The 25,185-nt window shown below is 45.2% G+C and overlaps 1 non-coding gene across 1 annotated transcript; it reads left to right on the plus strand.

Annotated features, from left to right (window-relative positions):
* The first annotated feature begins 16,696 nt into the window (after window positions 1–16,696).
* On the plus strand, window positions 16,697–16,778 carry trnas-uga (transfer RNA serine (anticodon UGA)). The gene has a single exon. It is a non-coding gene; the product is annotated as a tRNA-Ser (tRNA).
* Window positions 16,779–25,185: the final 8,407 nt, after the last annotated feature.

A 25,185-nucleotide genomic window follows, 5' to 3' on the forward strand; every position in this document is an offset into this window, starting at 1 on the left:
CATAACATAGAACATAGAATAATACAGCGCAGAACAGGCCCTTCGGCCCTCGATGTTGCGCCAACCTGTGAACTAATCTAAGCCCCTCCCCTACACTATCCCATCATTATCCATATGCTTATCCAAGGACTGTTTAAACGCCCCTAATGTGGCTGAGTTAACTACATTGGCAGGCAGGGTGTTACACACCCTTACCACTCTCTGAGTAAAGAACCTGCCTCTGACATCTGTCTTAAATCTATCACCGCTCAATTTGTAGCTATGCCCCCTTGTACAAGCTGAAGTCATCATCCTCAGAAAAAGACTCTCACTGTCCACCCTGTCTAATCCTCTGATATCTTGTATGTCTCTATTAAACCCCCTCTTAGCTTCATTCTCTCCAATGAGAACAGACCCAAGTCCCTCAGCCTTTCTTCATACGGCCTGCGCTCCAGACCAGGCAACATCCTGGTAAATCTCCCCTGCACCTTTTCCAATGCTTCCACACCCTTCCTGTAATGGGGCGACCAGAACTGCACGCAACATTCCAAATGAGACCGCACTAGCGTTTTGTACAGTTGCAGCATGACTTTTCAGTGTAGCTCACTGAAATGTTAAAACAACACCTTAAATGGAATGGGACATGGAAGTAAGAATTAAGGTGGATATTAGGGGTAGTGGGATGGAGATGTGTATGTACTTGGCCCAGCAAGCATGATTCTCCATACAATAAGATGATGGTAGATCTGATCATGATGTCAATTCCCTTCCTGCCTACTCTGATATCCTTTGACTGTTTTGTTATTTAGAAATCTATCTACCTGTGCTTCAGAAATATTCGAGTAGCCTTCCTCCACCATTCACAGAGTTACACAGACTCATGACCCTTAGAGAAACAAGTTCTCCCAATCTCCGTCCTAAACAGAATGTCCCTTAGTTTAAACTATCTTCAATTTTAGCCTTTCCCACAAAAGAAAAAATCCTTTCAACATCCACCCTGTCAAGTCCTCGGGATCTTGTACGTTTCAATGAGACCACAGCTCATTCTTAAACTCGAAAGGATATATAGGTCCAAGCTTTCCTGATAAGATGATCTCCTATCCCAGGAAATCAGCTGAGTGAACCTTCTCTTAACGGCTTTGACTGCAACTATATCCTTTCTTAAATAAGTATTTAAAGAGGAATACAAAATTCTAGTGTGTGGTCTCACCAAATTCCTGTATCCTTCACTAAAACATTCCCAACTTCTATATTTTATTCCCCTTGTAGTAAACCACAACTTTGCATTTCCTTTTCTGCATTACTAACTTTTGTAATTTATCAACCAAGACACTTAGATCCCTCAGAACCTCAATTGTTTGTCTTTGTAAGCATTACTGCAGAATCTGACCTCAGTAGGTAGATGCTTCTTCCAGCAGCAGTCTAGTAATATCGATGTAGCAGTTGAGACAGATAGATCACTTTTATAATTGTTCAATGTAGCTCACTCAAAAGTTAAATCAACACCTTAAATGGAATGGAACATGATAAATAAGAAATAAGGTGGATATTTGGGGTAATGGTAAGGAGATCTTTATGTATCTATTTGTTCTTCAATTCTATCTCCATTTATATAGTATATTTTTTAATTCTTCCTGCCAAATCAGACAAGTTCACATTTTTTCCCACACTATGTTCCATGTGCAGATTGTTTTCTTCACTTGTAACTATCCGTATTGCATTTCAGACTAACCTTTGTGTTTTCACAGCTGACTTTCCTATCTATCTTTGTGTTAACATCATTGTCATTAGCAATCATGTGAAGATACTCAGAATCTTGAATGATTGTTGTATTGACGACAAAAGCATGCTGAAAATTCCTACTGCGCAGTGTTATGACTTAAATGGGAAGAGTGTACTGATAATTATGTCCCACTATTCCACAAGCCATTGCAAAATGTATAGATGTTTAAATTCCAATGATACCACAAAAAGATACCCATTTGCAAGACTGACTGCTGTTCAGGACAAAAGCAATTCATACCAGGTTTTGTGTACAATAATATAACCATGTAACGCACCTCATTTAGTTTTAACAAAACAAGCAGGGAGAGAGGATTTTAAACTACAACTATGCAACTTAAACCATAATCCATTCAAACCCCTCAATACACACAATAATCACAATAGGGACAAGCAGTTTAACACATATACAATGGATGACAAAAAAATATATAAACAGAGCGAATAAATTTTTAGAAGTCACAAGTCCAGATTTCATTGGTAGTTCAAATTGTCTCTCAAAACCTTTTGTAATTTTAGCACGCTCATTCAAAGGGTGACGATCATTCTTTGATTTGTCAGGTGGACGTGGGTCTTTTCTTGGTTTTGCCATCTTTTCTGTCACAGAGAGTAAATAAGTGATGGATTTCTTCTGTCTACAGAATCTGCAAGTTTTATCCACTGCAGTGATAAAGTCTTTTTAAATATTCTACAGCTCAACCAATCAAAGACTGTTGTCAGGCAGAATTTAGAGTCATAGAGTTATACCAGACAGAAACAGACCCTTTGGTCCAACACATCCATGGCAACTAGATGTCCTAAACTGATCTAGTCTCATTTGTCAGCAATTGGCCCCTAATCCCTCTAAATCCTTCCTAATCATGGACCCACCCAGATGCCTTTTAAATGTTATAATTGTACCCACCTCAATCATTTCCTTTGGCAGCTCATTTCATACATGCACCATCTTCTGCATCAAAAAGTTGCCATTCAGATCCCTTTTAAATCTTTCCCCTTAATCTCACCTTAAACTTATGCCCTCTAGTTTTGGGTTCCCTCACCCTAGGAAAAAGACCTTGTCTAGTCATCCTACCTGTGCCCCACATGATTTTATAAACTTCTATAATCTCAACTCTCAGCCTCCGATGCTCTAGGGAAAAAATGCCCTAGCCTGTTCAACCTCTCCTTGTAGCTCAAGCCCTCCAAACTCAGCAGGGAGACATGGGGAGAACATGCAAACTCCACACAGACGGTTGCTTAAGGGTGGAATCTGAACCCGGGTCCCTGGAACTGTGAGGCAGCAGGACTAACCACTGAGCCACCGTGCATAGATTGATTGTCTGTGCTGTACACACAATTGAATATCTTTTTTACCCCATCACCAAATCACCCGTGGTCTATTTTCCATCTGTTAACCACCACCAGTAAATCACCCATGTTTCCAACTGCATAATTTATGTAAAAAGCCAATTTTTAAGGGGAATGCAAACCATCAAAGGTGAGGGTGAGGTGGAGGGAGGGGTTAGGGGCTGAAACAAAATGATGATTATGATTACTGGCTATTCACCCTCTCCCCTAGGCTAGGCTGTATCCAAGTTTCAGACTCTCAGGGGTACATGATGGCCTTGTAGTGTTGGCTGTAAATAACGATAACATTTTGCTACAGTTTCAGACAACATTTCAGTCTTGGAAGGGGAGAAAAAGCACTTTAGCCCCTGCAGTGCACACCTCTCCCTAAAGACGTTGAGTATTGTTGGACACCATGTACTTCCTCTCCAAGGACAGCCAGGCATGAAAGTAGCCAAGGAAGAGGAGCAGACAATAAGCAGACATGACCCCATTACCTGGACCTGTTAATAGCAACTTGGCAGGGTCCAGAAGCAGACACACAAGAATGTCCCCTGGCTTGCCCACTACCCCCCACACCAGACGCCCAAAGATCAGAAGCATTGGCTGAAGTGCAACCAAGAACAAAACAAGACATAACAAAAAGGTGTGCAATCCCCCCACATCCAATTTATATCTGACCTATGGCCTCCACAACACCACAATGAGGACAGTTTTATGCTTCATTAATTATATGAAACTACTCAAAATCATTTACATTTAACGTGTTCAGTTATCAAATACCCCTATCATTCTGGTGTGAATTCAAACCCAAGTCTAAAAAGAAATTTGCCAATCACTATACCAATTAGTATTTCCTGAGAGTGAAGGATAATTTACTGAAAATTTGGTTAAAACATTTCTGTAATGTTCAGACACTTCACATGATTTGCGAAGCTGCACCCTTTTTGGGAATGTTGTAAAAATATCTGAAGAATAATGGGACTCAGTGGGTCCATATTAGTGTTACACACATTTGGCACAGGACATATGTTGACCTTGCATGAAGTGTAAAAACAATTGTTCTCCCTGGGTATTCCCAATTGCCGAAAGCATGCTTTGTAGTTTCTGGTTGTCTGTGATTCATCATCAGCATGAAAGTTCTTGGTACATTCTGTAACTCTCTCAGTCTTCAGTTCCAATGTTAATATGTAGACATTGTTCCTTCCTGAAGATGGTGTAATCTCAGAAGCCTGCCAATCTGCTCAACAGGGAGCAGAAGATCACATCTGGGAGGAGGACAGAACATCTGGTGAAAGGAGTGGGAATTGTAAACTGAATGAATTACATTAAACTAAAATAGTTTGAATATTTCCTGTTTATGAATCTTTTTGAACTTGATGTCACAGTACAACAATGAGACAGTCTGAGACAGTCATACAAGATCCTCACAATGCCAAACTTCTTCCACTGTTAAGAAAATCATGTGTTTTGCAAACACTAGAGCTTCTGACATTTAGGTAATATACACTATTTTAAGAATATACGATATGGATTCCCCAAAATTGGTCCATCTCAAGCAGCAACTATAATATAGCTATTGCAATTAGATTAACATTAATTAAAATCTACCTTTTCAAGTTAGCTTCGGTCACCTACTATTTCTTTATGTGGCTCAGTGCTTTTTTTCATAATATTCCCATAAAGTGCATTGGGATCAGAGATAATGGGAACTGCAGATGCTGGAGATTCCAAGATAATAAAATGTGAGGCTGGACGAACACAGCAGGCCAAGCAGCATCTCAGGAGCACAAAAGCTGACGTTTCGGGCCTAGACCCTTCATCAGAGAGGGGGATGGGGGGAGGGAACTGGAATAAATAGGGAGAGAGGGGGAGGCGGACCGAAGATGGAGAGTGAAGAAGATAGGTGGAGAGAGTGTAGGTGGGGAGGTAGGGAGGGGATAGGTCAGTCCAGGGAAGACGGACAGGTCAAGGAGGTGGGATGAGGTTAGTAGGTAGCGGGGGGTGCGGCTTGGGGTGGGAGGAAGGGATGGGTGAGAGGAAGAACCGGTTAGGGAGGCAGAGACAGGTTGGACTGGTTTTGGGATGCAGTGGGTGGGGGGGAAGAGCTGGGCTGGTTGTGTGGTGCAGTGGGGGGAGGGGACGAACTGGGCTGGTTGAGAGATGCAGTAGGGGAAGGGGAGATTTTGAAACTGGTGAAGTCCACATTGATACCATATGGCTGCAGGGTTCCCAGGCGGAATATGAGTTGCTGTTCCTGCAACCTTCGGGTGGCATCATTGTGGCAGTGCAGGAGGCCCATGATGGACATGTCATCAAGAGAATGGGAGGGGGAGTGGAAATGGTTTGCGACTGGGAGGTGCAGTTGTGTTTTGCGAACTGAGCGGAGGTGTTCTGCAAAGTGCATTGGGATGTTTTGCAAGCTGTTATTTCATTTGGCGTCTGCATCTTTGGCCAGTAGTGGGGATCGTCAGCTAATGTTTCTGATCCTTCTATACTCCGGTAAAGACAGGATTGAGATTAATCCAGAATTCCTGCTGTTGAATATCTTCCTGTCATTACTCATTGACTAGGCCAAAACATGAAAATTGGCTTTTTGGACTGGGACAGCGTAGACTCTTGACAGCTCTATAATGATACTTTAGCAAAATACAGTGATTTTAAGAAGATAACACTATTAGAAAGTAAATAATCTAAATAAGATGGGAGAACACATCTGAGTAAATTTTAATATCAAGGAGTTAACGACGTGGGGGTTTGTACTACTGATTCCCTGGCTTCATTTGTTATGGAGTGGAAACATAAATGACATTTGCACACAGACTCTTGATGGAAGTAAATAGAAAGCCATCAGTTTCTTTCTCATCCTTGCAGTAATGGTAATGCAGCACAAGTTGAGGCAAACTGATATCAGTGAATGACAGGGAAGGGATTCCCAGGTTTATCAAGGAAAATAATTGTCCAGTTTCAGAGAAATTTAATAGCTGGTATGAAAATGCAGCTTATGATGAGTATGATAATTGAATTTGGCAAGACACTAGTTCCCACTGCAGCTGAGTTATTAAAAAATTACCATCTACAGTGGTGAGAACAAGGGTGTGGATGCAAATCTGCAAAGTAAACAAACCCAGTAGGATATGCTTTGACAGGAATGAATTGAAGGAAATCTCAACTTTAAAAGAGCTATATAGTGTTAACAAAATGCTCCAGGACGATACACAAATATCTCATGAGGGGGTTTGTGGAAGGGCAATGTGTCTTATTTTCAGTATGTTGTGTTTTCCACCCCAAAAAGCCATTACACAATTATTAGCAGACTGTGAAGGGGATAAATTACGTCTCCTTATTTATCTGGAAAGAAGCTGAAAGGGGTTAAAACTGAGCAGTTCCACGTAGTTGCCCTATCCCCGATGATTACTTATTTAATTTTGCTCTGCTGGGAACCTTGTTAAGAATTGCAATTAGAGTCAAGTGACATTTATCCCATACGTCCCAAAGGAACTTTAACCTACTGAGTAGGAATCACACTGTAACCCATAAAGTTGACCGGAAGCCAAAGCCCATTATGATAAGCTTAAACAGAAAAAGAATCTTCCACTCGACATCACCAAGAAACCTCTGAGGCCCCAGACACAACATCTCAAACGCCCTCTCAACCCTGGCCTTCCTCCACTTTAGCCATGGGACCCTCAAAAAATCACTCCTCCAAGACTAACAATCCTCCCAACAGTCTTCTTTTATGGAGAAACAAATTAGGACCAAGGGTAGACTCCTCGAGCCATTTGATAATATTGAGCCTGATCCGACATAAGCCTTGACACTATTTTCCTGTCGATGCCATATATTCTTTGACTCCGTTGTCAATCAGCAATCTAACTCAACCTGAAAAATATCTGATGGTCCAGCCTGTACTACACATTGGGAAGGAAATTCCACAGACTAATGACCTGCAGAGAAGCAATTTTGTTGCAAGTAGGTGGTTTGGGGTTCTTTGAAATCAGCTAAGTACCTTAGCTGATTATGCTAAGTTCATAATCAGTTATTATGAACTGTTCACTGTTTACCAGTTATGCATCAAAAGCAGCTTAGTGGTAGCACTCTCAAGAGCATAGGTTCCAGTCCATACCAAAGACATGAGCACAAATTCTAGGCTGACACTTCAGTGAAATGAGGAAACACAATAATGTCAGAGGTTCATTGTTTCAGAGATAATGTTGAACTGAGGCTCCTCTCAAGTAGGTACAAAAGACCTCATAGTGATCATCGAGCAGGGAGTTATCCTCTGGTGACATTGGTCAACATTTATTACTTGGCTGCATTTGTAGCCAACGCTACCACTAGGTGGAGCAGAACACCCGCAGGTGCAAAGTTCAGAGCAACATTTACTGAGTGCCTGAAAACAATAATAACGTTTTCAAATTACTTCCACAGTTTAATGGCGACGCCAATGTAATTTAACCATCTGTTTCCTTCTGATGGTGCAGAACTGCAGTAGCTGCAGAAAACATATCCTAACCTACCCACTGCCAAGTCCCTCCTGGTCCTTTCAGAATTGGAGCGCTCTGCTCTTTGTCCAAAATCTTCCATTACTGTCCTTAAAGGAATTGTCTCAGCATGTTACTGACTTTACAATATGAATCTAATCAAAATGTTGCAATGATCATTCTAATTCAGTTTGCATTATGGTCCATTGTATATAATCACCTCAGTCATGCTCAGTCTAATTTTCGTTGAATTAAGGGGAGATTCTCATTGTCTTACTGGACCTTTAGACTGCTGTCTCATTAGCGAGAAATGACTGGTTGTGGTTTAACCCTAGGGTGGGCAAGAGGAGATGTTGAGAAGAAGAAACCTCAGCTGATGTGGGAATTGAACCCATGCCATTGGCATTACTCTGTATCTCAAACATATTCAACCCTTTTTAGTTTAATTAACTTCATATGGTCAGTCGGACAAATCAATTAAGTGACATGCTCAGAATTTTGCTAAAAAAGAATGATTTTTCTTGCACTAACAGCATTATGACATGAGTAGTTCTGCAGATGTGTATGTGAATCAGGGAGGCCATTATTAATGGTGGCACCCCATCCTACACCAACAGTTGGTTCAGCTCAGTTGTTTGGACAGCTGGCTTGTGATGTAGAGTAACAGCATGGTTCAATTCCCACACCAGCTGAGATTACCATGAAGGATTCTCCTTCTCAAGCTGAAGTGTGGCACGCTCCAGGTTGAACCACCACCATCCCAGTCTCTCTCCAATGACTCTGTGGTCCAGTAAGACTGTGGTGACTCTGACCTAACCCTTACTGCATAGGTAGAAAGAGGGATGAGGTCCAGTGGAGTGAGCACAGCAAGTTACGAAAGAGACTGAAAAGCAGGACCTTGAGGCTAGTAATCGCTGGGTTATTACCAGTGCCATGTGCTAGTGAGGCAAGGAATAGAAAGCTAGGTCAGATGATTGCATGGCTAAGTAGTTGGTACAGTGGGCAGGGTTTCAGATTCTTGGATCATTGGGACCTCACCTGGGGCAGGGGTGACCTGTACAAGAGGGACAGGTTGCATCAAAACTGGAGGGGAACTAATATCCTTGCAGGGCGTTTCACTAGTGCTGTGCAGGAGGGTTTAAACTACAGTGGCAGGGGGCTGGGAACCAGAGCAGCAGATCAGCAAATGGAGGGGTTAAGGGGAAGGTAGATGTTAGGACCAGTAAATTAGAAAGCAAGGACAGGCAGAGACAGATAAATGAACACAATGGAACTAATTGGCTGAAGTGTATTTATTTCAAAGCAAGAGTATTATAGATAAGGCAGATGAGATTAGATCTTGGATCTATATATGGGAGTATGATGATGTGTCCATTACAGGGACTCAGTTGAGAGAGGGACAGGACTGGATGGTCAACTTCCCAGGGTTTTATTGTTTTAGAAGAGATAGAGGGGACGGTAAAAAAGAAAGAGAGGAAGGTAAAAGAGGTGGAGGAGTTGCATTACTAATCAGGGAGAAGGTCACATCTGCACTCAGAGAGGACATTCTGGAAGGTTCATCCACTGAGGCAATATGGGTAGAGTTCAAAAGTAAGATGGGTGCAATCACGGACAGGATTATAGGCCCTCCCAACAGCTACTGAAGCATTGAGGGACAAATATGTGGGTAGATTTTGGAAAGGTGCAATAAAAAGAGTTGACATTGTGAGTGGCTGCTTGGCCGCTGTGTTCATCCAGCTCTACACCTTATCATTATCTTATTATCTTATTCTTGTTTGTGGGACTTTACTGTATGCAAACAGGCTTCACAATTCCCAAATCTGAAACTGACTAATCTTCAAATATACTTAATTAACTTTAAAGTGCTTCAGGACACCTTGACATTATGAATTATGCTGTATAAAATGCAAATTCTTTCTTTATTAAGATTGAAATTGTGAAGTTCTTATCTGTGATTCAGTCCAAAGCCAACTTTGTACACTTACTCACTCGAACATCAGATAACTTGCTGTTGATGTTATACTGCAGAAAATCAGCACCTTGCATTTGCACCCAATATTCCAATGTTAATCTTAAACTCTTGTTACTCTGGAAATAAGCAAGGGAGGTTGTGGTGTACCCAATATCTAGAAAAAAATTAAAATTGTCTTTTTTTTTAAACAATACTTCAGTTATTGATGCTAAGTTCACTAATGTAGTTTTCCCTGAAGTATTCTTCGGCTATAAGCTTAGGAAACTGTGTGACAGAGGCCAATTTGTAGTAAGAATTCAATGGAATGCAAAATCCTAAAGCTACAGACAGTTTAAATGACCAAATGTCTTTTCTTTGCTCCCCGACTGCAGCACCTTAGGAATACCCAGCAGTTTGAGCTCAAGTACTTACTTTTCAGAATCATAAAGCAAACAGAAAGAGGGTGTATCATGCCAAACCTAACTCACTGAAAGAGTCATCCAATTAGTTCCATTTCCCTATTCTTTCCCAGTAGCCCTGTATATCTTGTGATCAGAGATAATGGGAACTGCAGATGCTGGAGAATCCAAGACAATTAAGTGTGAAGCTGGATGAGCACAGCAGCCAAGCAGCATTAGAGGAGTAGAAAAGCTGACATTTCGGGCCTAGACACTTCTTCAGAAATGGGGAAGGGGAGGGGGTTCTGAAATAAATAGGGAGAGAGGGGGAGGCAGGTAGAAGATGGATAGAGGAGAAGATAGGTGGAGAAGAGAGAGACAGGTCAAAGAGGCGGGGATGGAGCCAGTAAAGGTGAGTGTAGGTAGGGAGGAGATAGGTCAGTCCAGGGAGGACGGACAGGATGAGATTAGGAGGTAGGAGATGGGGGTGGGGCTTGAGGTGGGAAGAAGGCATAGGTGAGAGGAAGAACAGGTTAGGCAGGTGGGGACGAGCTAGGCTAGTTTTAGGATGTGGTAGGAGGAGGGGAGATTTTGAAGCTTGTGAAGTCCATATTGATACCATTAGGCTGCAGGGTTCCCAAGCAGAATATGAGATGCTGTTATTGCAATGTTCGGGTAGCATCATTGAAGCACTGCAGGAGGCCCAGGATAGACATATCATCTGTGGAATGGGAGGGGCAGGTGAAATGGTTCGTGACTGGGAGGTGCAGTTGTTTAGTGTGAACTGAGCGTGGGTGTTCTGCAAAGCGGTCCACATCCTTCACCTTCCTGGACCTCTCAGTCTCCATCTCAGGCAACCAGCTAGTAACTGATGTCCATTTCAAGCCCACCAACTCCCACAGCTACCTAGAATACACCTCCTCCCACCCACCCTCCTGCAAAAATTCCAAGCCCTATTCCCAATTCCTCCGCCTCCGCCGCATCTGCTCCCAGGATGAGGCGTTCCACTCCCGCACATCCCAGATGTCCAAGTTCTTCAACGACCGCAACTTTCCCCCCACAGTGGTCAAGAACGCCCTTGACCGCGTCTCCCACATTTCCTGCAACACATCACTCACACCTCGCCCCCGCCACAACCGCCCTAAGAGGATCCCCCTCGTTCTCACACACCACCCCACCAACCTCCGGATACAACGCATTATCCTCCAACACTTCTGCCATCTACAATCCGAGCCCACCACCCAAGACATTTTTCCATCCCCATCCTTGTCTGCTTTCCGGAGAGACCACCCTCTCTGTGACTCCCTTGTTCGCTCCACACTGCCCTCCAACCCCACCACACCCGGCACCTTCCCCTGCAACCGCAGGAAGTGCTACACTTGCCCCCACACCTCCTCCCTCACCCCCATCCCAGGCCCCAAGATGACCTTCCATATTAAGCAGAGGTTCACCTGCACATCTGCCAATGTGGTATACTGTATCCATTGCGCCCGGTGTGGCTTCCTCTACATTGGGGAAACCAAGCGGAGGCTTGGGGACTGCTTTGCAGAACACCTCCGCTCGGTTTGCAATAAACAACTGCACCTCCCAGTTGCGAACCATTTTAACTCCCCCTCCCATTCTTCTGATGACATGTCCATCATGGGCCTCCTGCAGTGCCACAATGATGCCACCCGAAGGTTGCAGGAACAGCAACTCATATTCCGCTTGGGAACCCTGCAGCCCAATGGTATCAATGTGGACTTCACCAGCTTCAAAAACTCCCCTTCCCCACCGCATCCCAAAACCAGCCCAGTTCGTCCCCTCCCGCCACGGCATCACACAACCAGCCCAACTCATCCCCTCCATCCACTGCATCCCAAAACCAGCCCAGCCTGTCTTTGCTTCCCTAACCTGTTCTTCCTCTCATCCATCCCTTCCTCCCACCTCAAGCCGCACCTCCATTTCCTACCTACTAACCTCATCTCACCTCCTTGACCTGTCCATCTTCCCTGGACTGACCTATCCCCTCCCTATCTCCCCACCTATACTCTCCTCTCCACCTATCTTCTTTTCTCTCCACCTTCTGTCCACCTCCCCCTCTCTCCCTATTTATTCCAGAACCCTCTCCCCATCCCCCTCTCTGACGAAGGGTCTAGGCCCGAAACGTCAGCTTTTGTGCTCCTTGGATGCTGCTTGGCCTGCTGTGTTCATCCAGGTCCATACTTTCTTACCCCAAGCCTCTGCTTGGTATCCCCAATGTCGAGGAGGCCACAATGGGAACAGCGGATGCAGTGTACCACATTAGCAGATGTGCAGGTGAATATCTAATTGATGTGGAAAATCTTCTTGAGGCCTGGGATGGGGTGAGGGGGGAGGTGTAGGGGCAGGTGTAGCAATTCCTGTGGTTGCAGGGAAAAGAGCCCGGTGTGGTTGGGGCTGGAGGTGAGTGTGGAGCGGACAAGGGAGTCGCAGAGAGAGTGGTCCCTCCGGAAGGCGGATAAGGGTAGGGAGGGAAAATATCTTTGGTGGTGGGGTCGGATTGCAGATGGCGGAAGTGTCAGAGGATGATGTGTTTGATGTGGAGGTTGGTGGGGTGGTATGTGAGGACGAGGGGGATTCTGTTTTGGTTTTTATTGCGGGGAGGTGGTGTGAGGGATGAGTTGCAGGAAGTGTGGGAGACACGGTTGAGGGCATTCTCGACTACTGATGGGGGGAAGTTGTGGTCCTTGGAAAACAAGGACATCATGTGCGGAAGTGGAATGCCTCATCCTGGTAGCAGATGCAACGGAGGAGTAGGAATTGGAATATTTTTGCAGGAAGGTGGGTGGGAGGAGTACTCTATGTAGCTGTGGGAGGAGGTGGGCTTGAAATGGATATTGGTTTCTAGGTGGTTGCCGGAGATGGAGACTGAGAGGTCCAGGAAGGACAGAGTGGTATTAGAGATGGTCCAGGTGAACTTAAGGTTGGGGTGGAAGGTGTTGGTGAAGTGGATGAACTGTTCAAGCTCCTCATGGGAGCACAAGGCGGCGCCCTTACAGTCATCAATGTAACGGAGGAAGAGGTGGGGTTTAGGGCCAGTGTAGGTACGGAAGAGGAACTGTTCCACATAACCCACAAAGAGGTAGGCATAGCTTGGGCCAAAGCAGGTCCCCATGGCCATCCTGTTTGTCTGTAGGAAGTGGGAGGAATTGAAAGAGAAGTTGTTGAGAGTGAGGACGAGTTCGGCTAAGTGGATGAGAGTGTCACTGGAGGGGGACTGGTTGGGCCTGCGGAACAGGAAGAAGCGGAGGGCCTTTAAGCCATCTGTATGGGAAATGCAGGTGTATAGGGACTGGATGCCCATGGTAAAGATGAGGTGTTGGAGACTGGGGAATTGGATGCTCTAGAGGAAGTGGAAGGAAGTAGGTAGGGAGTTTCTGGAGCAAGGGGGAGAAAATTGTATCCAGATAGGTGGAGATAAGTTCCATGGGGCAGGAGCAGGTAGAAACAATGGGTCAACCAGGGCAGTCAGGTTTGTGGATTTTGGGAAGGAGATAGAAGCGGGATTGGGGAACGATGAGTTTGGAGGCTGTGGTGACTTGGAAGTGATGAGGTTGTGAATGGTTTGGGAGATGATGGATTGGTGTTCGGAGGTAGGGTCACGATCACGGGGGCGGTAGGAAAAGGTGTTGGAGAGTTGGCGTCTGGCCTCAGCAATGTAGAGGTCAGTGCGCCATACTACAACAGCGCCTCCCTTGTCTGCGGGTTTTATGGTGATGTTCGGATTGGAGCGGAGGGCTGCCCGTTCTGCGGGGGAGAGGTTGGAGAGGGTGAGAGGGGTGGAGAGGTTCAGGCAATTGATGTCACAACAGCAGTTGGAGGTGAAGAGGTCAAGGGAGGGTAGGAGGCCTGGGGTGGTGTCCAAGAGGAGGGGATGTGTTGGAGGTGGGAGAAGGTGTCAGTAGAGGGAGGGTGAGGCTCACAGTTAAAGAAGTAAGCGCGGAGGCGGAGGCTGAGAAAAAACTGCTCAACGTCCAAGCGTGACCAGTATTCATTGATGTGTAGGTGGAGGGCGACAAAGGTGAGCCCTTTACTAAGGACTGACCATTAATCCTCAGGGGGAGGTCTGGGGGGGTGGTGAAGACCCGGCAGGCCTGGGTGCTACTGTCTCCTCTGGAGCTGCTGGTTATGTAGGCGGTGGGCAGAGCAACTTCGGCATCAGCTATGGGCGGAGTTGTATCGGCTGTGGGAGGTGGGCAGAATGGGATAGGAGGTGGCATCAGTGGTGATGGTAGGTGCGTCCTCAGTGTTTATGGTGTTGGCCTCGGAAATGGAGGCGGTAACACTCGCTGTCCCGGAAGTGATGTACCCAGTGGCGGAGGATGTGACCTCATCTTTACCATGGAGATCCAGTCCCTATATACCTGCATTCCCCATACAGATGGCCTAAAGGTCCTCCGCTTCTTCCTGTCCCGCAGGCCCAACCAGTCCCCCTCCACTGACACCCTCATCCACTTAGCCAAACTCATCCTCACCCTCAACAACTTTTCTTTCAATTCCTCCCACTTCCTACAGACAAAGGGGGTGGCCATGGGGACCCGCATGGGCCCAAGCTATGCCTGCCTCTTTGTAGGTTACGTGGAACAATCCTCTTCCGTAGTTACACCGGCCCGAAACCCCACCTCTTCCTCCGTTACATTGATGACTGTATGGGTGCCACCTCGTGCTCCTATGAGGAGCTCGAAAGTTCATCCACTTCACCATCACCTTCCACCCCAACCTTAAGTTCACCTGGACCATCTCTAATACCACTCTGTCCTTCCTGGACCTCTTGGTCTACATTTCCGGCAACCACCTATAAAACGGTATCCATTTCAAGCCCATCTCCTCCCACCCACCTTCCTGCAAAAAATGCCATCCCCTATTCCCAATTCCTTCGCCTCTGCTGCATCTGCTCTCAGGATGAGGCATTCCACTCCCGTATATCACAGATGTCCTCGTTTTTCAAGGACCGCAACTTCCCCCCCCTCAGTAGTCAAGAACGCCCTTGACCGTGTCTCCCGCACTTCCTGCAACTCATCCCTCACACCACCTCCCCGCAATAAAAACCAAAACAGAATCCCCCTCGTCCTCATGTACCACCCCACCAACCTCCGAATCCAACACATTATCCTCTGACACTTCCACCATCTGCAATCCGACCCCACCACCAAAGACATTTTTCCCTCCCTAGCCTTATCTGCCTTCTGGAGGGACCACTCTCTCCGTGACTTTCTTATCCACTCCACAGTCCCCTCCAGCTCCACCACACCCGGCACTTTTCCCTGCAACAGCAGGAAGTGCTACACCTGCCCCTAAACCTCCCACCTCACCCCATCCAAGGCCCCAAGAAGACTTTCCACATCAAGCAGATGTTCATCTGCACATCTACTAATATACTGCATCCGCTGTTCCCGTTGTGGCCTCCTCTACATTGGGGAAACCAAGCGGAGGCTTGGGGACTGCTTTGCAGAACACCTACACTTGGTTTGCACTAAACAACTGCACCTCCCAGTCACGAACCATTTCAACTCTACCTCCCATTCCGCAGAGGACCTGTCCATCATGGGCCTCCTGGAGTGCCACGATGATGCTACCCGAAGGTTGCAGTAACAGCATCTCATATTCTGCTTGGGAACCCTGCAGCCCAATGGTATCAAAGTGGACTTCGCAAGCTTCAAAATCTCCCCTCCTCCTGCCACATCCTAAAACCAGCCCAGCTCATCCCCGCCTCCCTAACCTGTCCTTCCTCTCACCTATCCCCTCCTCCCACCTCAGGCCCCAACCCCATCTCCTACCTACTAACCTCATCCCGCCCCCTTGATCTATCCATCCTCCCTGGACTGACCTATCTCCTCCCTACCTCCCCACCTACACTCACTTTTATTGGCTCCATCCCCACCTCTTTGACCTATTTTCTCCTCTATCCATCTTCCATCCGCCTCGCCCTCTCTCCCTATTTATTTCAGAACCCCCTTCCGCTCCCCCATTTCTGCTGAAGGGTCCAGGCCCGAAACACTTCCTTTGATAATATTGTAGATTAAACAGGCTTGGAAGGGTCCTGACCCGAAACGTCAGCTTTCCTGCTCCTCTGATGCCGCCTGGCCTGCTGTGTTCCTTCAGCTTCACACTGTGTTATCTTGGAAATGAATGATTGCTGTGTGTTTCATCATTGCTGGTGGGCACCAGGTACTTGCTTCAGTTAATTCCTACAAGTTTGTTCCATATTATATAAAATATGGTTCATATATTTTTTTTCCTTTTTGCCTTCCTGCTCCTCTGATGCTGCTTGGCCTGCTGTGTTCATCCAGCTCTACACCTTGTTATCTCAGATTCTCCAGCATCTGCAGTTCCTACTATATCTTTTCCTTTTGGTAGTATTAGGTGAATGATCAAATCAACCAAAAGAACTGTTGTAACTTTACACAGAGACATAACCGATTTCTAGTCAGATTCAGCCCTTTTGAGAGGGTTTCCCACACTGTTTTCCCAAGCTTAGCTCATTACCCTGTTGCACTGCATTGCTGCATTCTCCCACTCACCACAGGTGGAAGTACTCACCATAGCTTAGATATCCCAATATCCCTGACACTGCCACTTTCTTTAAAGCTCAGCTACGTAAACAGGCAAGTACTGGCAGTCCAGTGATGCCCTTCACCAAGCATGTAGTGGGGGGGCACCCACAAACAAACACTCCCTAGGGCACACAGATAACAGAGCTGACACTTCATTGCACACGTGCATTTGCACATTGCTATTTAGAAACTGAGGGGCTTGTAGTCGTGGCCAAGTGGTTAAGGTGATGGATTTGAAAACCATTGGGGTTCCCCTGCACAGGTTCGAATCCTGTTGGTTACATTTCTAAAGGCAGCATGGTGACTCAGTGGCTAGCACTGTTGCCTCACTGCAGTGTAGATGGGTTACAGGGAGAGTGTCTGGGTGGGGTGCTGTGAGGGTTGATGTGGACTTGTTGGGCCGAAGGGCCTGTTTCCACACTGTAGGGATTCTGTGAGCTCTCCCATCCTTTCTTTGCTTAATTAATTAATTTATCATGCTTAAACTACTGGTACTCAATAAACTATCAGATAATTGCAATAAATTATTGACTGTCTATTTTAAGTAGCTGTGATCACGAACCCCACCTAAAATCAATACTTCGGAAGGCAGCTGCTACTTTCCAAGCTTTTCAGAGACAATCATATCCTCTCTTTAAAAACCAAAAGAACTGAGGATGCTGTAAATCAGGAACAAAAACAAAGTTGCTGGAAAATCTTACCGGGTCTGGCAGCATCTGAGGAGGAGAAAACAGAGTTCACATTTCAGGTCCAGTGACCCTTCCTCAGAACGTATATCCTCTCTTTGCCTGTTCCAGTTGTTCAGAGCATTGTTCACGAGGATTACGTGGCATACTCTGTCTGGAGTGTACTTGAAGGTCCCCCTGGATTGATCCAAGTATTTGAACCACGTCTTCACCAGGCTTGTCATCTGCTCCACATTGGCTCTGGTCATAAAATAAGCTGTTTTGTATCTGCGTTAAGCCTCCGTCAGGGAATTGATTAGGTCAGAAATCACAGGACACCAGGTAATAATCCAACAGGTTTATCTGAAAACACAAGCTTTCAGAGCCTTGCTCCTTCTTCAAGTGTTGATGAGAGAGGAAGTTACAGACACAGAATTTATAAGTAAATGATCAAAGGATTGGACCATTGATGAGGACGTACTAAACAAACCTCAAATGCTGTTAAGTCTTTAATCAGTGAGAAGGTTTTGATTGATTAATATGTATATGTATATCCCCAAATTCCTTTCAGGTCATTGTCCTGTGAGAACTAAAGGTTTTATCATTGTAAAGGAGGGGTGACATTTTAGGTCATACAACACATGTTAGGTGTGAGGCCTTGTTTACAATCTGTGTTTTGGTTTGGAGTCATCCCGCCACCTTGATCTGTCCATCCTCCCCGGACTGACCTATCTCCTCCCTACCTCCCCACCTACACTCACCTCTACAGGCTCCATCCCCGCCTTTTTACCTTGTCTGTCTCCTCTCCACCTATCTTCTCCTCTATCCATCTTCGATCCACCTCCCCCTCTCTCCCTGTTTATTTCAGAACCCTCTCCCCCTCCCTCTTTTCTGATGAAGGGTCTAGGCCCGAAACATCAGCTTTTATGCTCCTAAGACGCTGCTTGGCCTGCTGTGTTCATCCAGCTCCATGCTTTGTTACCTTTGTTATCTTTGGAGACAAACTGGTTTTATTTCTGAAGTAGGAATTTATAAACACCACACTGACTAACCACCTATAAATTGTGTGCTTTTTGAATAAAATAAGATATATTTGAAAATGCAAAGTCACCCCATATACACACACACACACACACACACACACACACACACACACACACACACACACACACACACACACACACACACACACACACACAATCTCTCCCCCCACCTTACACACATACAGACACACACACACACTCTCTCTCCCTCCACACTCCCCCACACACACATACATTCTGTCACCCCCCCCCACACACACTCTCTCTGTACCCGCCCCACACACACACAACACACACACACACTCTCTCTATCTCCCCCCAACACACACACACTCTCTCTGTCCCCCCACACACACACTCTCTCTCTAACACCGCACGCCCCCCCACACACACACACACACTCTCTCTCTCTCTTGCACACATTCTCTGTCTCTCTCCCCTCCTCACGTACATGCACACTCTCTCTCTCCCTCTCTCACACGCACGCACACTCTCTCTCACTCTCTCCATCTCTGTCCCTCATATGCACTCTCTCTCTCTCCCTCACACATGCACTCTCTCTCTGTTAGTCTGTCTGTCTGTCTCTCTCTCTGTCTCCTCACACACACAAACACTGTCTCTCTCTCTCTCTTTCATACACACGCACACTCACACACAGACACACATGTGAATCTAGGGGTGACTTACTCGCAGATGCATTCTATTTTGTTCAAAAAGCACGCAATTTTTAGACAGTTAGTCAGTGTGGCATTTCATAAATTCCTACTTTAGAAATAAAACCTTCAAACCAAAACACAAACAGATTCTAAACAAGGCCTCACACTGAACATGCACAATCTGACTTAAAATGTCACCTAAATTTTAACTGATGAAATCTTCAGATCTGACAGGACAGCAACTTGAAAGGAATTCAGGGATTTACCTATACATACTAATCAATTAAAACCTTCTAACTGGTTAAAGATTTAACAGCATCTTAAGGTTGTTTAGTACATCCTGATCAATGGTGTGACCTTGATCTTTTACTTAAAAATTCAGTGTCCGATACTACCTTTCTCACTAACCCCTGAAGAATGAGTGAGGCTAAGCTTGTGTTTTCAAATAAACCTGTTGGACTATAATCTGATATTGTGTGATTTCTGACCTTGTCCATCCAAGTCCAACATCGGCACCTCCGCATCAGGGAATTGATTAACAGCCATTGGCCATTGTGACAGTGGCTAGCCCTTGTTTCACAATATAAAGTAAAGTCTCCATATTCCCACCAGACCATAGGGCTGCTCTCTCATTACAGAACATTAGATGGGGTTTAACCAGAGGGTCACCACACATCAGATGAGGAGAGAGGTTGAGAAGGGGCCATCATGGAAACCTCAGGGAACTGAGCCATGCTGTTGGTCCCACTCTGCATCACAAACTAGCTGTCCAAACAACTGAACTAACCAATAACTTAACCATTCTTGAAAGACATCCAGGCCCTTGAAATAAACTAGGAATACGAGAGCTCTTAAGGATATAGGCAACAGTGCAGCTTCGGGGTACTGGTGCTGACTACTGGGTTGTGGTACCACTGATCAGAGGCGACTTACACATTGAGGGAGTGGAATGCTTTGCTTTGACTGAGTCTGCTGTACATACTCTTAAAGGAATATGTGTACAGTCTACAATGCCCTGCATCACGGGGAAGCCAGCTACATTGCCAAAATTTCTTCCCAGCCACAACTCTGACCTCATCATGGGGAAGCGACAGAAAGCAGTGTTCTCTGGCACAAACTGCATCAGTAACAGCATCCATATGTTTGTGAGTTGATGATTGAGAGAACCCACACAGGTCCCCAGTGACTCCTTAGAAGCATCCAGTTGCATAAAGGTTTAGTGCAATGTCACATTGACATCCACTCCTTCATGTCACAGTTCCCACTCCAGCAGCTGGAAAATACTGCGGCAGTTTCCATGGAAATCCTCAGCCTGTGACAGCACTGTGCCTCACTTGTCTGCAGGAAATGGCATTGGAGGAAATGGCGTTGATGATTACAGATGCTAGGTATACCTGTTCATCCTGAAGGGACTTCTACACGTGGAGGGTGCTGCTGGTGCATTTGTTGCTTCTCCATTTCTCTGCATCTTTGTTGTATCATAGCAATAGCGATGATAACCCCTCCTGTAGCTGGATCACAGTTCCACCTGTGTGGGGAAAATATGAATAAAAAACAAGTCCTTAGGAATAAGAGCAACCAGCCATTCCACATAACTCACAAATGATGGTTTAGTACATTCCTTCATACAATAGATCATGGAGGAATGCAATAAGGAAGGTAATAGAATGCCTCCATATGGAACTTTAGCAGAGGAACCGTATACTGATAAATGCTGCAGAAGTCATGTCACACGAAGACAGCAGGAGATTTTCAGAGCTGTGTGAGGTCAGATACTTTGTTCTTTCACACATTCCACTGTTTCCCCAAAATCACCCAAGAAAGTCATCATTGGTTTAATAGCATCTTGTTGAATACTTACAGTTCAAAGTGAAAAGAAATCAGTTCCATGCCTATGAGATTTCGCATTATCCTTGTGCTTTGATACCCACAGGTGCCATTTTTAAAATCACAAGTAATTACTTCTGCCTCACAGAGATGACTGTCTTCAATCTGCAACGACTAGTGACATGGTCAAGTTTGCTAGGGACCAGCATTTGCACCCCACACAGTTGGATAATGCGTACATCTCACATGCAGGATGCTATGATTACAGATGACTTCAACATGTACTGTGGAAGTGTTTGCTTAATGCAATTGCCCATTTTAAGAGCCTCAGCCACAAGAGGATCGACAGATGTGCTCAGACCGGGAAAAAAAACAATGTCTGTGCTGACTCTGGGTGTAGTTGCTGCCACTTTCCATTTTCAGGGTGCATTTACAAATCGCACAAGTATAAAGAAACACAGGTCAGCTAATCACAGTGAGCCATTGGCTTAGTCTGTTAAGTTGACCCCCAGAGCTGATCATGGCCCACCATCCTAACCAACATTGTTTTCCTTTATTCATTCACAGGATGGCAGCATCACTGGCCAGGCAGCATTTATTGCCCGTCCCTAATTGCCCAGAGGGCATTAGGAGTCAATCACATTGCTGTGGGTCTGGAGCCACAGGTAGGCTAGACCAGGTAAGGATGGCAGTTTCCTTCTCTAAAGGACACTAGTGAACCAGATGGATTTTTCTGACAATAGACAATGGATTCATGGTCATCATTTGGTTCTTAATTCCAGATAGTTATTGAATTCAAATTCCACCATCTGCTGTGGCAGGATTCGAACCTGGGTCCCCAGAACATTATCTGAGTCTCTGGATTAACAGTCCAGCAATAACACCACTAGGCCATTGCCTCCCCAGTCCAGCCCATCTATGGGCTGATAACTGACCAGATCCTTGACTGATCTGTGTGCAGCTCCCCACTGACTTACCGAGACTTCCTGTGTTGCTTCAGTTGGACTTGCAGGACTGACTGTTGCTTACTTGTTGGACTATACAGACATGGTCCTTCTGACCCTGACAGTTGACTGACCATATACAGGCCCTTAGACTGGTATCGCAGACTCCCCTTGACTTACTGTGCTGGATATCCCTGAGTGAAGGCGGTCTCCCATAACTTAACTGAGTGCTATCCTCCTTAGATACATAGACATTTGGTTGATGCTTACGCAGAATGTATGCTGCATATGCTACTGGCACATGTTGCAAGTGTGATATTGACATAGCATGGTGCCATACATCAATATGTCCACTCTCTTGATTGATAACTGCTGACAGTCATGACAAGCTGCCTGGTTTTGTGTCTGCGGTAGAAATCAAGGCAAGACACAGTACAATGCGCCTTCAAGCTGTAGCTGAGGGAGCAAAGTGCAAAAAGACAAGACAGGGAAGCTGTGAACATCTAAGTAGGCACAAAGTTAGTGAACACTAGGAAAGCAAGCAAGGAGCTCCAGAGTGTTAGGCGGTCCTGGATTGGCTCATTGCATTTTTGACCTGAAGCCAAAATTCAACCAGGCTTTTTCTAGACTGCAGCTGACACACTCGAGTTATAAGTGCATATGTGTCAAATGTTGAGCAAGGGTAGGTTTGGACATGGCTGTGCTGCCCCAAAAGTCAAGTAGTTTGCTGATACACACTATACAAGCTAACACCTAAAGAATGACTGTTTCGAAGAAGCATCAGTGGGTAACAGTTAATTGTGAAGTTAAAGTGAGAAAATTGACAAAGTCTGAGCATGGGGTTGGGGGGAGGGTCATGGATGAGTGTGCTGGATGAGTAAATCTGAAATTCTGCAATCCTGGTGTCCATCTGTGACCAGGATAAACCCTGTTATCTGTAACACTTTATTGACAAGCCCTGGAGGAGGATGTTATTATAACCCGTCAGAGAGGCCTGGAGTGAAAAGATCAAAGGGCACCTACCTTCTGAGAAATCCCATGCCTTTTACACTGTTCATAAACATGTTTTGCATTTTTTTCAATTCTCACAAGAAATTTGAGCTCAGCAAATGGTCTTTACTCAAGAAATTAACATGTACTTTTGCCAACAACAGCAGTTTGCAGTCGCATGTATTGAGCAGGGAAAGGAAGCTGCCTATAAAATACAACCATTTAAGAAACTGTTTCTTTAGAATTGTATACCTAGGGTGTGGGGGATGGGAGGCATTCAGACACAATGCGAGAAACTTAATCTTCAAATCAGTAAAAACAAACTATTTGACACCCTATGTAGAAACATTAGCTCTGATTTCCATTACAAATTAACAGCACCAAGTTTAAATTTTGTGGAGTCTTCAGTTATTTGACAAAAGTATTTTAAATTTAGGTCAGTGTAGACTTAACAGTGGGCATCCCAATGCATGGATGAAAGTGCTAAAAACAAACTTCTAGCTCTTTAAAGATAACAAAGTGTAGAGCTGGATGAACACAGCAGGCAAAGCAGCATCTTAGGAGCATAAAAGCTGACGTTTCAGGCCTAGACCCTTTCTGATGAAGCTGCGGGCGAACACTATTTAAAATGGCTACAACACACTGCAGCAACATAGAACTACGTCAAGGGGAGGAGGAATACCTCTTCCAAGTGTTCAAGGATAATGGATACCCAAAGAACTGGGTCAGGAGATGCCTACACAAACAGCATCAGAAAGATTCTACATACCCTGACACACCCATCATACTACCCTACATAGGAACACATCAGAACTCACCATAAGACATCTACGGCCTCTGGGCATCAGAGTGTCACACAAACTCACATCCATCCTACGACAGTGCTCACCTGAACTAAAGACCCCGCCATGGACAGGACCAATGTCATCTACAAGATTCCCTGCAGAGACTGTGAGAAACGCTACATCGGACAAACAGGAAGGAAACTAACAACAAGAGTACATGAACACCAACTGGCTACAAAAAGACAGGACCAATACTCTCTCATCTCAATCCATGTGGACAAGAAGAACCATGACTTCAACTGGGACAACACCAAGATCCTGGGACAGGTTAGGCAGAGACCAGCACAAGAATTCCAGGAAGCATGGCACTCCATGAAGCAGGCTATTAATAAACACATTGAACTCGACCCCATATACATTCCACTACAGAGGAAACCCGGAAGTGAGGCAATCCATAGCAATGAACCCCAGAGTTTAAAAGCCAGGTGGGAAAACACCGACACTTCCTCAGAGGCTGCACTGAGGATGTTACCCAGCACGGTAACGAAATGTCTGCAGAACAACAAACCAGCTCGGCGAGCCAACCAACCTCAATGTCTTCAGAGATAGTAGGAACTGCAGATGCTGGAGAATCTGAGATAACAAGGTGTAGAGCTGGATGAACACAGCAGGCCAAGCAGCATCAGAGGAGCAGGAAGGCTGATGTTTCGGGCCTTGACCCTTCTTCAGAAAGAAGGGTCTGAAGAAGGGTCTTGGCCCGAAAATTCAGCCTTCCTGCTTGGCCTGCTGTGTTCACCCAGCTCTACACCTTGTTATCTCAACCTCAATGGCAGTCAATTTTTCAGCAGAGCTATTGTTAACAGATGTAAAGGGATCAGAAGACTGGCAGTACTCATAGCTAAACTAAATCCAGGCCCAGAACTGATTCTCTCTAAAATGAAATATGCATAGTGATGAGATTCTTATAACATTCCCATTGAGGATTCAACATTTCAAAGCATGAAAAACATAAGGCAGCTGGATGAAGTTCATATCTATTCAAACACCTTCCGAGAGAACAAAATAACTCTTTCGGACTAATTTGTATGATTACCTAAAAAATAGACACTAATTCAGACCAATCAAAACTGAATACAAACATACTCCCTTTAGCTCTTAAGCTTCAATCTCTTTATGCTTAAACCAAATGTTGATAAGTGTTTTAATGCTGGGGACTGGAGACTGAAGAGTGGAGGTTCCATAACTACCACTAAAAATATCGTGTCAATTTCGCTGATTATTCAACTTATTTGGCTATAGTTTCCAAGTAATTTACACCCGTTATTCAGTTGTTTAGATCCTAAGTATTGTTTTGATACAAGATTAATGCTTCCCTCCAAAAATAATTATAAAAGCTCTAGAGATAGAACATAGAACATAGAACATAGAACATTACAGCACAGTACAGGCCCTTTGGCCCTCGATGTTGTGCCGACCCGTCATACCGATCTCAAGCCCATCTAACCTACACTATTCCATGTACATCCATATGCTTATCCAATGACGACTTAAATGTACCTAAAGTTGGCGAATCTACTACCGTTGCAGGCAAAGCGTTCCATTCCCTTACTACTCTCTGAGTAAAGAAACTACCTCTGACATCTGTCCTATATCTTTCACCCCTCAATTTAAAGCTACGCCTCCCCTTGCTCGCCGTCACCATCCTAGGAAAAAGGCTCTCCTTATCCACCCTATCTAACTCTCTGATTTTTTTATATGTTTCACTTAAGTCACCTCTCAA

Source organism: Stegostoma tigrinum, chromosome 26 (assembly GCF_030684315.1).
Source record: "Stegostoma tigrinum isolate sSteTig4 chromosome 26, sSteTig4.hap1, whole genome shotgun sequence".
NCBI classification, from domain to species: Eukaryota; Metazoa; Chordata; class Chondrichthyes; order Orectolobiformes; family Stegostomatidae; genus Stegostoma; species Stegostoma tigrinum.